Source organism: Rhamphochromis sp. 'chilingali', assembly GCF_963969265.1.
Source record: "Rhamphochromis sp. 'chilingali' genome assembly, chromosome: 22".
NCBI lineage: Eukaryota > Metazoa > Chordata > Actinopteri > Cichliformes > Cichlidae > Rhamphochromis > Rhamphochromis sp. 'chilingali'.
Genome location: NC_137950.1, coordinates 2450018 through 2465433, shown reverse-complemented (window position 1 = coordinate 2465433; position 15416 = coordinate 2450018). Strand labels below are relative to the sequence as shown.

The 15416-nt window shown below is 39.8% G+C and overlaps 1 protein-coding gene across 1 annotated transcript in view; it reads right to left on the bottom strand.

Moving 5' to 3' along the window:
• The window catches only part of ryr2a (ryanodine receptor 2a (cardiac)), a 316621-nt gene that overhangs the window by 272331 nt on the left and 28874 nt on the right, over positions 1 to 15416 (bottom strand). The gene's annotated exons all lie outside the window — the stretch shown is intronic.

Here is a 15416-nt window from a genome sequence, read left to right as displayed (position 1 = left end):
TCATTCAGGGACACCATTTTTTCCCTTTAAATTACTTTAAAAAATGTTAGCATTGTTCTTTGCTTATATAATATTCACCATTTTGAAAAAAAATTTTGCCTGTTTTTATTTTGAAGATCTATTTTGTTGATACTGCCTACCTCATGTCACAGAGCAGCATGTGTATGGATGCATTCTTTAGCCAAGATTCAACCTGCTTCTTCATTTACTGAAGAACCGTGTCTGCGTATATCTGTCATCAACACTCACAATGGAAATCAGACTGAATAATCCCAGCAGTGCCTGACACACAAGTGTCACAACAGCCTTCTGAGGATAAGTACTGTATATATATATATATATTGTTGCAGGCTGTATATGTGTGTGTGTGCAGTTCTGTAGTCCATACATCCAGTTTTAATATCAGTTATTTAAAAGAAAGACACACGCACTGATAGTGGGAATGTCAGCGGAGGAGGGTTTAAAAGCTTGGCACAGAGGAAGACAGCGAGTGTGGAGGAGGGGAAAGCATTAATGATGATGTAATAGGAGAGAAGCAGGAGGGAAGAGAAAATAGAGTGAAACACTTCACTCTCCAAGCAGATAGTGCCTAGAATAAATGAAATGATCATTCTTATCTTTTACATATTGATTCTATTAATTCTTTGAGTGACTAATTTGGTTGCACTAGTTGTAAATGGATATTTTTATGGAATATAAGATATCACTGTCACAAACAAAAGCAATGCATACAAGAATGCAGGATATATTATTCCAGATTCGGTGAGACACAGAGTTATTGTGTGTCTTCAACCACTGCACAGGCTACGGACACCAGAGGTGGGAGGTAACAAAATACTAAATCTCCGTTACTGTACTTAAGTAGAATTTTCAGGTATCTGTACTTTACTTGAGCATTTATTTTTCTGACAGCTTTTTAGTTTTACTTCATACATTTTTTAACAATTATTTGCACTTTCTGCTCCTTACATTTTCAAAAACGACTCGTTGCTTTAAGTTCAATTATATAAATCATGTATAGTGTTTATACTCAGGAGTTAAAGTGGGCAAGAAGAAGTGCAGGTGTCCGTTAGGTGTCTCTAGCTAGCCCCACAGAAGACAAGGAAGCATGAAGGGATTGAAGTTTTTAAGTGGTAGGTCATTTCAAAATCAATAATTCTATCAGCTCAGAGAAACAGCAGCAAACACACAAACTGTCTGTGTGCAGTTTGTTGCTATCTAAAGGTCCAGCTGCTCCAGCGAAAGAGCAGTGTGTGCGCTAACTTCAGCCAAACATGGACAAAGATGTAGAAAGTCAGACAGGACAGGAAAGGAAGAAGAGAGGTTAGTATTAAAGGTAAGGTAAAGCTTACACGTAATGTTATCATTTAAACCGCATAATAGATTTGCATATGATGTGTTTTAATAGATTATGTATTTTCTTGTTGTGAAACGTCCTACAAAACAAACTAAGCTATACTAACTTTGTGTTATTCAAATATTGCATGAAAATACTGGTAGTTTTGTCCAGGATAAACATTATAATGAATCCCCAGTAGAGCACTGTGTTGGACTGGTGCATGAGGTGAGTTAGGTTACACCAAGTGTAGCAGAGATGAATTTGCTGTCACTGAATTCCAGCTTTATACCAACTGTATACTGACTTGTATAACAACAGTATTAACAGTGTAGTGTCCTGTAGGGGATAGTACATCAGCCAACATAGCTTGTCAAACTGTGTATCGCTTGTTGAATTCAGTTGTGTGAATCTACAAAGAGAAGCAGGTCAGCTGATCACATCATGTACACTAAGAAAACCTACTGGAGCTCACATTAGAAATTATTACGAGTTGTGATTCTTTTCCCTATGCTGATCCACTACACAGACCTCAGGGTTCCCCACCTGCTAATTCCCACTTTAACCCTTAATTGATGCTGATGTTCACTTGCCAAGCTGCAATGAAAATGCCCTTTCTGAGGCTAAAGCTGAGGATGTGCTGGGAATGCCTCGCCAAGGCCCAGGCCCGCGTGCTTTTCAACTCTTCGGCAGAGCTTTGACAGCATTCCGGGGAAGACTGGGGACACTGAGTCTGAAGGTATCTCCATTGCTAAAGTTGCTGCACTGAGCAACAGCCCCAAGGTGGTTGGTGCCTGTCATGGTGGCAACCCTGAACCAAATCTTTCGTACTGCTGAGAAAAGATTCTGGCAGACGGTGAAGCGACTCAGGAGGGGAAAGCAGTGTAGAGCATGCACTGTGTATATAGATGGTAGCTCTTACTATGGCCATGCCAGGTCTACTAAAACTGAAAAGTTGACTGCAATTAAGCATTTGCAATAACTGACACTGTCTTTTGCGTGACTGTGGAGGAATCCACTTTTCCTTGCAAAACTGTTTTAATTCAGCCACATTAAAGGGTTTCACGGTGAACGGCCTGTTTAAGGTCATACCAAAACATCTCAATTGAATTTTAGTCCAAACTTTGACTAACACACTGCAAAACCTTGATTATTATTGTTTGTTTCTTTTGTTTTTTGAGCCATTCAAAGATGGAATTTCTAGTGTGTTTCAAATTATTGTCCAGCTGTACTGAGATTCAGGTAATGAAGTGATGGATTGACATACTCCTTCGTGATTTTCTGGTAGAGAGCAGAATTCATGATTCCATCAATTAAGGCAAGTAATCCAAGTCCTGAAGCAGCAAAGCAGCCGCAGGCCATAACACTGACACGTAGGGATGAGAAGTGGCAAGAATGTAGCGATTCCAATTCCATCGATCAATATCACTAATAGATTTGATTCCTTATCAATTCTCTTATTAATTCTCACTGGGTTTGCACTGGCTCCACTTTTAGAGTCAACACCATTTCTAAGCAGCATATCAAAGAGATAATATCCGTGCAAATTAATTGCATGCTGTGTGGTCAAATGTGCCTTTTAGACATATTCCCCACTTTGTTGTTATCAGTGTTGGGATCATTTGCTCAAAAAAAGTAAGGTATTAAACATATTACACAGAACACTTTTCTTAAAAATAATGCAGTACGTTACTTAATTACTCCCAGGAGAAAGTATTTCATTGTACTTCTGCTTTTCCTTTTTCTTTCCTGCCTTGTTCCCCAGTTGCATTTATTCAGTTTTGTGACACTAAAACACATATTGAAGCATTTTGCTGAATATAAAACATTTACTGTCATTTAAAAATCTGCATCTTTGACGACAGGTATCAGTAACTGAGAATTAAATGTAGATGTGTAGCCTGCTCAGATTGATGAAAGGTTACACAATTGTACCTTTAAACAAGATGTGAAATCACCATAGAGCAGCTTAAATGGATCAGTGGTAGTCTGGTGGCTGCTTTAATTGTTTTTGATATATCGCAAGTGAATACAGCATTAGAAGTCACTGGATTTCCTACTGAAGCAACACTGCTGCATGCTGTGACAGCATCTCATCCTGCTGGCCCCAGCATGACCACATTAATTCACAACTGCCAGCAGGATTTGTAGGGTTTTGACTTTAACCATGCAACCACTGCCAACATTTCACTGACAGCACTAATACACCAAGAAAACATACAGCCACAGGAGTAGCCAGTGATTCTTGGCATCATCCCAAATACCTCTGTAATTATAACAGAGCAGCACTGCTGCCGCACATCAAACTGGAGTACAAGTAGAAGAATGACACAGAAGAGAGTACAAAGAAACAGAGATGCAGGCAGGAAAAAGTAAGAGACACAGATGAAACAGTGTACATGTGGGGGGGTTAAAGTTTTCCTAAAAATGTTTAAATACAAAAATAAAACCTGGGTCTTGATTATTCGATAAGGCTGCCAAGCCACCACCTTCTATCATTTCCTGTCATCCCTTTGCTGTAAAAGTATAGAAAAGCTTCTAAGACAATCAGAGGCACTTTTTGTTTATTTTTTTTCCTCATGTTCTGTACATTTTTTTTGTGATGTCCACAGCAGCAATTAGGTCTACTGTGTTCTCACTCCCATATATAGGACACTTCACATAAAGTTTGACTTTACAAAGTTTTCTGGTGACTTTGAGAGGCTGCAGCCAGCCTCTGGGACCAAAGCAAATACAGCACTGCAGAAGCAACCTGTAAGTGTGTCTTGGCTCGATTCGATAGGTAGGGCTCCTAGAAATAACCTGCCCACACCTCCAGCCATCCATCCTTAGCACACATCAGCCATGATGTATGAGACACTGCAGAGAGTCTTTGCATGCTCTACACACACACACACACACACACACACACACACACACACACACACACACACACACACACACACACACACACACACACACACACACACACACACACACACACACACACACACTTCCATTCTCACCTGCTCAGCTCACAGTATGTAGGTTGCTGCAACAACTAGGGTCAGAGCGCAGATATAAGAAAAAGTTTATCCTACTTTCACCTGTTTCAATAAGCAGGACAAACTCAGACTCCAGAACAAAAGCTACCATTACAGTGGTTTGCAAAAGTATTCGGCCCCCTTGAACTTTCCCACATTTTGTCACATTACAGCCACAAACATGAATTAATGTTATTGGAATTCCACGTGAAAGACCAACACAAAGTGGTGCACACGTGAGAAGTGGAACAAAAATCAAACATGATTCCAAACATTTTTTACAAATAAATAACTGCAAAGTGGGGTGTGCGTAATGATTCAGCCCCCTTTGGTCTGAGTGCAGTCAGTTGCCCATAGACATTGCCTGATGAGTGCTAATGACTAAATAGAGTGCACCTGTGTGTAATCTAATGTCAGTACAAATACAGCTGCTCTGTGACGGCCTCAGAGGTTGTCTAAGAGAATATTGGGAGCAACAACACCATGAAGTCCAAAGAACACACCAGACAGGTCAGGGATAAATACAGGGCCAAATACTTTTGCAAGCCACTCTAAATCTGGCTTACATTAGTCCTGGTGTTTTAGCGAGGTACGTGATTTTATTCAATTTACTGAGCATACTTTACTGGTAGGTGCTTTGTTAAACTGAACATTTAACAAACAGTAATTACAAGAACTAAATGTGTTGCACCTTTTTAATATGTATGCCAATTGCTTATTTTTGTTTACTTATTGTTTTTAGCAATCGATATCTCAAGTGGGATCTCTGGTATTGCGTTTATCTCCCGTTGCATGGGTCTTAAGTAATGCAGGATGAAGGATTTGGGATATGAAACATACATACATACGTACATTACATTAACTTGATTAACTTGCATTCATTTCCTGGAGACTTATCCTGACTCTACCCATCACAAGTCCCTGCCTGAACCTTACCCTAATCCTGACTCAAGCCTTCACCCTAAAATTGAATGATTCACTTTGCAATTTGTCCCCATAAAGTAGGCGAGACCTCACAATGTGAGTGTTTAAACAAATTTGTGTCCCCACAACAATAAGTAATACACGACCCCCCCCCCCCCCCCCCCCCCCCCCCCCCCCCCCACACACACACACACACACAAACACACACACACACACATACACGCACACAGCAAAATTGGTATGGCCCACACAATGTGCTTACACATGGCCCACATACCGCAAAGAATGACGGCCCTTTGGTGGCCCAGACCTGGTTTGCCAGAGGTGGCCCACACATGGCCCAGCACAAGGCCAGTTTCAGACACACTGGTGGTCCTATGCTGGCCCATGTGTGGATTACCTCTGGCAAACCTGATCTGGGCCACCAAAGGGCCGTCATTCATTGCAGTATGTGGGCCATCTGTAGGTGGTGTGCGGCCACGGGCCAGTTGCAGACACACTGCTGGCCCTGAAAAGTTTCAGCTCTGGCCCCAGATGTCAGCCTAATGTGTACCTTAATCAAGCCATGTAATAACAACATGTGCCAGAACATGCAAAACAGTGCAAAAGTAACATGACAAACCTCTGTTCAGACAGTGAATGGACTGATTTTTTATTTAGTGCTTTTCTACTCTCCCAGATTACTCAAAGTGCTCTATACAACATGCCACATTCACCGCTTAACATGTAAAATAGTGATCTTTATCTTGCCTCCTAATGGAGATGTCTCATGCAGTGCAGCTTGCAGAAAGGGGTCCCCCCCCCCAAATGAAAGTCACACCACCTTCAACTCAAATGGAAAGTGATGTGTCTGGTAGCATTATTTGAAAAAAAAAAGAGTTTTTTTTTTTTGAAGGGCCAGTGTAAGGCAGGAAAATGTGGTTTGTTGGCTCAGGGCAACGCTATGCTGTAGAGGGTTAAAAAGAAATCTTTATCTGTAACTGGGAACAGTTGTGGTTGCTCAGGTAATGTTTCCATTGCAATCTCTTACATTAGCTGGAAGAAATAAGCTAACTGAAGCAGTGAGCCTGAAACCTACAGTAAAATCTTAGCACAGGATACTGAAGATCACTTGAAGTAGCTTTGAGCCTGTATACCTCTAGCTTAATATGTACCCAAAATGAGGCAATAACGGCAGGTAAGAATGGCAATAATAATAAAAAAATATGTGCAGCCTATCTGGAGCAACAGCATAGTATGCATATGCATAGTAACTGTGTATAAGTGCTTATTCGACTGCCCAAACAGTAAATAAGCACAGATGCATTTCTGGAACAGTCTCTTACTTCTGTCAGTGCTGACAGAAGACTTTATTTAGGTAAGTATAACTGGGATAGTTGTTCCTTACAATTAATAGTTAAATGGTAATTATTACTTAAGTGTAAGTATGCATGTATTTCTTGTGAGTACTTTAGCTCCCTTGTAGCATGTAGTAAGTAAAGCTGAAGATGAAATAAAATATCACCCTTGTTTTTGTAATTATTGGATTTTAATGATCTGTTCTTCATATTTTCAAAAATGGTTTGCAAACCCACAATATTTGCCATGCAGATTTAGTAGCTGCAGTTTTATTTCCTTGCTTTTCTTGTAAAAGAGGATGAACAGTCCAGCATGATCAGGTCAGATACAGTGAAGTGTTGTGCAAACTTTCACTATGTTGTACAATATTGGTACGTCCTGATGCAGTTTTCCTTAGCATAATAGAATCTTTTTAATTTACAAAAAGTCAGAGTGGCTGTGGCTTACGAAGTAAAGCATGTTGTCTACCAACTGGGTTAGGTTGAGGTTAGTGGTTTGATCTCTGGCAGACTCCATTCTGAATGCCAAAGAATCCTTAGGCAAGATAAGTTGTTTGTGGTGCTTTCATTGGAAATAATGTGTGTGAATGGGTGAATGAGGCTTGGATGACTGAAGTCCTTTGAGTGCTAAAGCAGAGTAGAAAAGCAATACATAAGAACAAGTTAATTTTGCCATCTTGTGTTCATTTGTAACTGCCAAGACAATATGTATAATATCAAACTGTCCTATAGTGCTGGAGCTGTCACACTCACGTCTTTGATAAGAAATAGTAATTTTAGACAAAGTTAACCTCAGTCAATACAAAATGCACTTTTGAAATGATGATTTCATCCAGCCCTACCTGTAGTAATAATAATAAGTAATTATCCCCCTTATTAAATCATGACTTCACTGTGATTAACCACACTGTTCTGGAAAGCAATTCTAGCCACTCCCAGGTCCTAGTAGTGCCTGACTGGGCGAATCAAGAAATCACTTAAAACCTGTCTGTGGAAGAGTTACTTTATTACTTGAAAGAACATCAGGGCCCTTCACATTCAGCTCTTTGAGGACCGCTATAGCAGATTTTTCTTTTTTTACATCTTCAGTTTGATAATACATTTCATGCAAACAAATCCTTTATACTCAGGCATCATACTTAACTCTGAACATTCAAAAATTTTATTCCTACAAAATGCAAAGAAATGAGGGACAAAGGGCAACAAAAAAGAAAGGAAAGACAGAAGTTTGGTAGAAAGAAATTAAATATGTTATTAATACAAGTCACACCGGTTTAATATGCTCAGGGAGCACGAAGTATGAAGTTACATTTCTGGCTTCTAAAAATCCCCAAAACTGTGTCCCATCAGTGCAGTTCAGTATTCAACATCCTTTGTCAACATGGTAGAGAAGTTTTTGGGTTTTTTAGTTTGTAGAAATTCTTTATTAGTCCATTGTTAAAGAAGCTTAGTCAGATTTGAGAAGCTATTCTTAGATTATTATAAAAATCAATCATGAAGAGAAATATAAATTTCTTATAATGTATTATAGTGTATAATATAACTTTCTTTTAATAATGAAAACGCTGCGAGGACTAAAGAAGTGCAGAGATTTTTTGCTTTATCAGTGGTAAACAATTCAAGCACATGGCAATCCTAAAAACAACATGCACTAAAAATAAAAGTCACTCCAAATGTCCAAATCAAGACATTCTTTGATTGTGATTGTGGGAATGTCATCTCACACATGCAAGTTTGAATGTAAACAGATTTTAACAGATTCATAGGCAGAAGAATATTTTGAGCGTGGCTGCCAGAAGGCACCTCAGCCTTGACCAGTTTAACCAGGCGGCTGCAGGTGGGCAGCTCGGGGTACGGATGTTTAAGGAGGGGGAGATGAAGCTAAACCTGTTGAAAATATGTGGAACAGATTATTAAAGATTAAGCCAATAATTACAAAAACAAGGACAATTATTTACTGTATGATTAGTTATACGAAAGCAAATACATGTTCCTGTCACCACTGACAGAGGTAAGAGATTCTTCCAGACATGCATCCTTTACTGGCAAATAAGACGAGGAGCAGCCGGAGGCATTTATAATCAGTTACTCTACCTATTCACATTTCTTAAATCCTTTATGTGCACACAAATCTCCACACAGATCAAAATACATTTGCAGGTTGAAAAACAAACACCTTAGTCGCAAAGCTTTCCCTCCTGTGTACTGTACTTTCATCTCCCTTTACGCTTTACCTCCTCAGCTCCTCTCCTATCTGTCACTTCTGTTTTCTCATCAGCTCTGCATTACAACATTCTGCTATAATCTTTCAGATTACATAAGAGCACTGCAGTGAGAAGCTGCAAGGAAGGGAGAAATGCAGAAAAGTGAGGGGTGCTGTGCAATATTGCTTTCTATCTTGTACACTTCTATTTTTATTTACTTTCACTGCTATACAAACCTGATGCTCTCTGTTACTGTCCACACTGTGAGGAGGGTGATACAAAGTTCAAAGTTTATTCAACTGTAAGTAACATATAAATAAAATAGAGTCTAATTTGAACCTCCTTCATTCCGCTCCACGGTGCAGAGAGGCTCCAAAATATTCAGTGCCTTTATGGAGCTGTTGCTGAATATCAGTTAGTTACTTATCCACTTCCTAAGAAAAAGCATCCTGCTTATATCACCACATGTGTTGATATGGAAATAATAAAAATGTCCATAACACATGTCCAGATTTTGACCACTTGAGTAAAAGAGAAACAAGCTGTGAACTGATATGATCTGTGGGTTTTGTTGAGGTTTCAAAAGTTTTATCATTATTATTTTTTCAGTTTTTTAGTTTGCTTTTCACTTTAACTTTAGAGCTTTTAAGGATTCTCAGTAATGTTGTTTTAGACGTTTTTAGAGAATTTGGGAAATTTTGGGGGGAATTTTATTATATTTGATTCTTTAAAGCTTAATTGATTGTAGGCTTCCTGTATCTTAATAAGTCTTCATCCTTGGAAAAGGTTAAGTTAAAAAAGTAGTATTGTTAGGTCTTTACCTTATAATATAAAGTGCCTTGGGATAACTGTGTCGTGATTTGGTACTATATGAATAAAACAGGATTCAACTGAACTTAATTTGTTAGATGTTGTTTCTTGTGTCTTGTCTCTCTTCCTGTCATTTACCTTGATTGTGTTTAGTACATTTAATTTTTTTTACTTAAATGTATGTATGCTGTATGCATTTTGTTCATTCCTAAGTTGTGAGTGTACACCAGCCAAAATACTGTCTTTAGTTATTAACATTTGAAATGATGAAGGCACTTGAAAATGGTAAATGACCTGTATTTGTATAGCGCTTTACTAGTCCCTAAGGACCCCAAAGTGCTTTACACTACATCCACACACTGGTGATGGCAGCTACATTGTAGCCACAGCCACCCTGGGGCGCACTGACAGAGGCGAGGCTGCCGGACACTGGCGCCACCGGGCCCTCTGACCACCACCAGTAGGCAACGGGTGAAGCGTCTTGCCCAAGGGCACAACGACCGAGACTGTCCAAGCCGGGGCTCGAACCAGTCCATATATTTCTGTTTCCTACTATATTGCTTTATTGGACAGTTGGTATTGTACAGTAATGTAAATATTCTAAGGAATTTATTATAAGCACTATTAACGTCCTGTTCCTGATATACTTCACCCCAGTTTTCCTTCAATAAATCTTTTTTAAATGCATTCATTCTTTCTTCTGTTCTTACTCGTCTGTACTCTTTTTTACTGTCCATTTCATTGATCTTGTAATTCCTATCATAGATTGTAAAAATTGGAAGATGGTCACTTATGTCGTTAATCAGGAGTAATAATAATAATGGATTGGATTTATATAGCGCTTTTCAAGGCACCCAAAGCGCTTTACAATGCCACTATTCATTCACTCTCACATTCACACACTGGTGGAGGCAGCTACAGTTGTAGCCACAGCTGCCCTGGGGCAGACTGACAGAAGCGAGGCTGCCATATCGCGCCATCGGCCCCTCTGGCCAACACCAGTAGGCAAGTAGGGTAAAGTGTCTTGCCCAAGGACACAACGACCAGGCCAGAGAGCCCAGGGATCGAACCGGCGACCTTCCGGTTACAGATGCGATTCCCAACCCCCTGAGCCACTTACAGTCTTATTTTCAATGTCATTTGCAAAAATGTTGTCTATGAGAGTTGCACAATGTGATGTAATCCTGGTAGGTCTAGTAATTTTAGGGAATAGGTTCATACAGTGCATTGTGTTTATAAATTCCTCAGTGGTTTTATGTTTATTTGGGTTTAGCAAATCAATATTGAAGTCTCCACAAATGAAAACTTTTTTGCGAGCTATTTCAATAAATGTTTCTTCTATCCAGTCTTTAAATGTCTCAATACTACTACCTGGAGCTCTGTATATACAGCTAATGATTACATTTTTACTTTTTTCCTTACAAATTTCAACTGTAATACATTCTAGTACATTATCAATCACCATCGTCATCTTTTCCACCACATTAAATTTCAAGGATTTGTCCACATACAAGGCCACTCCTCCTCCTCCTTTGTTTCGCCTAGTTATAAATGTGAATTCATAACCCTCCAGTTCAAAGTCTGTTCCTTTTTCCATATTGATCCAAGTTTCTGATAAGGCAATGACACTAAATGGATGTGAAAACTGGTTAAGATATTCTTTGATATGACTAAAATTAGCATAGAGACTTTTACAGTTAAAGTGGATAATTGATCATTTATTCTCAGTTTTAATCCTCTGATTGTAGTCTTTATTTGTATAGTAGCAGCAATTGTTATTGTTAGATGAGAAAAAGTTGTTGTCTGGATCTATTTCATATTCCAAGTCGTGTGTATTGTGATCCATATAGTTAAATGTTTTCAGTTCCAATTGATCATATTCTGCAACTGTCTGACTGATGCAGCTGATTCTTCCAGATGTATCTGAGTTCTTCCTTCCAGTGTGTGTCATAAGTGAGTGTGTGGTTGTCTGTTACCTTGTTTGCCGTCCAGATCGTGTTGCTCACTGATATTTTTCGAGATCCGCCATATTTTTAATGGTCAGAACTTTGGCTTCCTCTGGTGATCCGTTTAGTTTAATGAATATTTTGCAGTTCGTCGTCCAAGTGCCTTGGATTTTTCCCAGCTTCTTAAGGTGTCGCGCTTTTTTGGCTATTTCAGCGTTGTGTTTGGTTAGATGTTCATTGATAAAGACATTAGATCCTTTTAATTTTCTTCCTTGTTTCAGCAGCGTAATCTTGTGCTTTCGATTTACAAACCTTAATATAATAGCCGGTATGTTGCCATTCCTCCTGGGAAGAGGGTGGCATGCTTCGACAGAGTTACAGTCCAGGGCAATCCCTTTGGACCGCAGGAAAGCAGCCACCTGTTGTTCCGTGGAGCTAATGTCAAGCTCTCCAGGTTCCTCATTGCTGTCAGCGGTCACCGCCTGAGCGTATGACCGGGGTTTAATATGGAGCCCAGTGATGATGACGTCGTTTATCCTGGAGTATTGTTCCAGGTCAGCGACCTTACTTTCCAGGTATGCAATCTTTTTATCTTTTTCGGCATTTTGGATGCGGAGGAGCTTTACCTCCTCCACAATTTCAATGATATTTTTCTGCTGCAACCTGATAGTAGAAATTTCCTCCATTATGAAGTCAAGGGACTTTTTAATGTCCTCGACTTCCTCAGCTGTCGGTGTCCTCTTCGGCCCCATTTTATCTGGTTACCCTGGTAGCAGGTTCAGTCAGCTGATTCCTCAGTCAGCTGTTAGCCTGGTAATGCGTTGGCTAGCCTGCAATTACCTCGTTAACTCCGTTAGTCCAGTCCAATATCCTGTATCAAAGTCGTAATCCAGACAGGGTTGTACCAAAAGTTCCAACAATTTGAGTAGTCTTTGCTCCAGAAATTGATGGCGGTAACCCCACAGGGGAAATTGAGTTGTCATACAAGCAAATATACAACAAACAACAAGCACTCATATAAAATGAGAGTAGAAACTAGAGACGGACTGATCCGATATTACGTATCGGTATCGGTCCGATACTGACCTAAATTACTGGATTGGATATCGGAGAAAAATAAAAAATGTAATCCGATCCATTAAATATCACGAAAGCACCTCACAAAACTTGCAACACGCCGTAACTCACCTCAGAACGTTAGCACGTCGGAGCAGTATGCATCACGTGATAGAGCGGCTGTGGCATGCGGGACCTGTCGGTGGTCTGGATAGCATGTGGAGCTTCGCTAGCAACCCGGCATTTCATCTCCGACAAAGTTATCCCCGAGAGAAGTAAAGCAAGTGTGTAAGTCCATCTCTGAATGTTTGTAAAGCATTCCTATGTTAAGCTTAACAACCGATATATGGAGCGACTGCCTCTTCTCGCTGCTACTTCAATCATGAAACTGATCAATGATCAGCTGATCGTCTCTCTTCTTTGTTTTTGGCCCACTTTGCACCAGAAAGAGGAAACCAGTGGCTGAACAACAGCAGCACGTTTAAGCTTGATCAGCTGTTGTTAGAATGTATTTAATATTACTTTCTACTCGAGGATCTTTTTCTACGTAGCTGACGGCTGGTAACTGTGCAGGGGCGGATCTAGCAAAGTTTAGCCAGGGGGGCCGATAGGGCATGAACAGGGAAAAGGGGGCACAAAGACATACTTTTCTTTCTTATTCTCATTTAAAATGTCGAGCTTTTAATAAATAATTATCTTACACCCAAAGTTTTAATCTGATGTAAAATGAATAGAAGTCAATTACTGTATATAGTGACTATTAAGTCTAATATACCCTAGTAAGCTATAGTACTTTTTACTTTGGGAAGGTACCATCTGTGCAGTCTGCAATTTTGTTGAAGAAAGATGTTGAATCTATTTAATATTTCTTGAAAAATAATTGATTTCTGTGCATTTTTTTTTCACACTGCATCAAATTAAGGTTGATTACGTCGATTAAGCATCATGAGGTGGCGCGTGAGGGGTGGTTCCCTATTTTTTATTTATTTATTTTTGTTGTTGCTGGGAGTTGGAACCCTATTAGTTAGGTTGCTTAATATTTACGCTAAGTACTCTTTAAAATACCAGAATAGGGAGGATGGTGTAGGTTTAAGTTTATTAGATTGATCAGTATTGCTGAACTATGAGATATTTTTTTTGCATACAGGTATAACAGAATAGCTTTAGTGTAGTTGTTGTTTTAAACTTGAGTATGAACTTATACAAAATGCAGCAAGATATTTAAAAAAACAGTTTCGTTGATTAAAAAACACTATATCGGATTCATATCGGTATCGGCAGATATCCAAATTTATGATATCGGTATCGGTATCGGACATAAAAAAAGTGGTATCGTGCCATCTCTAGTAGAAACAGAGTTATGATAGAAAAATATTAGGAAAATAGATAAATATAGAGATATAGGTATAAATATAAATGTAGAAGGACAGGTATGTGTGCAAATATATGTTGTGGTGTAAAAAAGTGACAGTGGGCATTGAGGTGTTATTAGTTCTGTTCCAAATGTGTGGATCTGACCCAAGTGGGTGAATTAAAGAGTCTGATAGCAGCAGAAGCACCAAATCCAACCTTCTGAAGGCGAACCATTTCTCACTCACTATCGATAACTCCACAGTTTTCCCTTCTCCTCGGGTTAAGAGCCTTGGTGTCACCCTAGACAGTTCACTTTCCTATAAATCTCACATCAATAATCTCACCCGTTCTGCCTACTTCCATCTACGTAACATTAACAGATTGCTTCCTTCTCTTTCCACCCAGTCTACGTCCATTCTTGTCCACAGTCTTGTTACCTCCCGTATTGACTACTGCAACTCTCACTTGCATGGTCTTCCCCAAAAATCCCTCCATAACCAGAACCCCTCCTACCAGCACATCACCCCTGTTCTTCAGGAACTTCACTGGCTCCCTGTGAAATTCCGGATAATATTCAAACTTCTTCTGCTCACCTTCAAGGCCATTCATAACCTCGCTCCTCCTTACCTTTCTGACCTGTTCAGCACTACCTGTTCTGCCCGCTCACTTCGATCTTCTTCTTCTATCCAGCTTTCTGTGCTTCCCTTCCGCCTCAGCACCATGGGAAGCAGAGCTTTCACCTGCTCTGCTCCCAGGCTGTGGAGCTCTCTGCCCCCACATATAAGAAACACTGGTTCTCCCCCAGTTTAAATCCCAACTCAAAACTCATCTGTTCAAATCTGCATGTTCACTGTGAATCCACTGTTTGTTCATTTTATCTCTTACTTTTGTTTTTATTGCTCTTCATTGTGTCAGTGTTCTGTTATGTGTTTTATCCTATTGTAACGTGTCCTTGGGTGACTTGAAAGGCACTCATAAATAAAATTTATTATTATTATTATTATTATTATTATTATTATAGAAGGAACGACTTCCTGTAACGCTCCCTCAGACAGCCAGGCTGAAGGAACCTGTTGCTGAAACTGCTCTTCAGATTGTCCAGTGTGTTATGGAGGATGGGAGTCATTGTCCATGATTACCAGCAGTCAGCAGTCTGTCACTGATCACCTCCTCCAGGGTGGAGAGCTTCACGCCAACAACAGACTCGACCTTCCTGATGAGTTTGTTCAGTCTGTGTCCTTTGCTTTGATGCCTGCACCCCAGCACGCCACAGCAAAGATGATGGTGCTCTCAACAACAGACTGATAGAACCTGAGAATCTGAGCTTTCGTAGAGAGTAAAGCCAGCTCAGACCCTTTTTGTAGGCAGCGTCCATGTTGGCACACCACTCCAGCTTGTGATCCAGTTGAACTCCCAAAACTTATCGG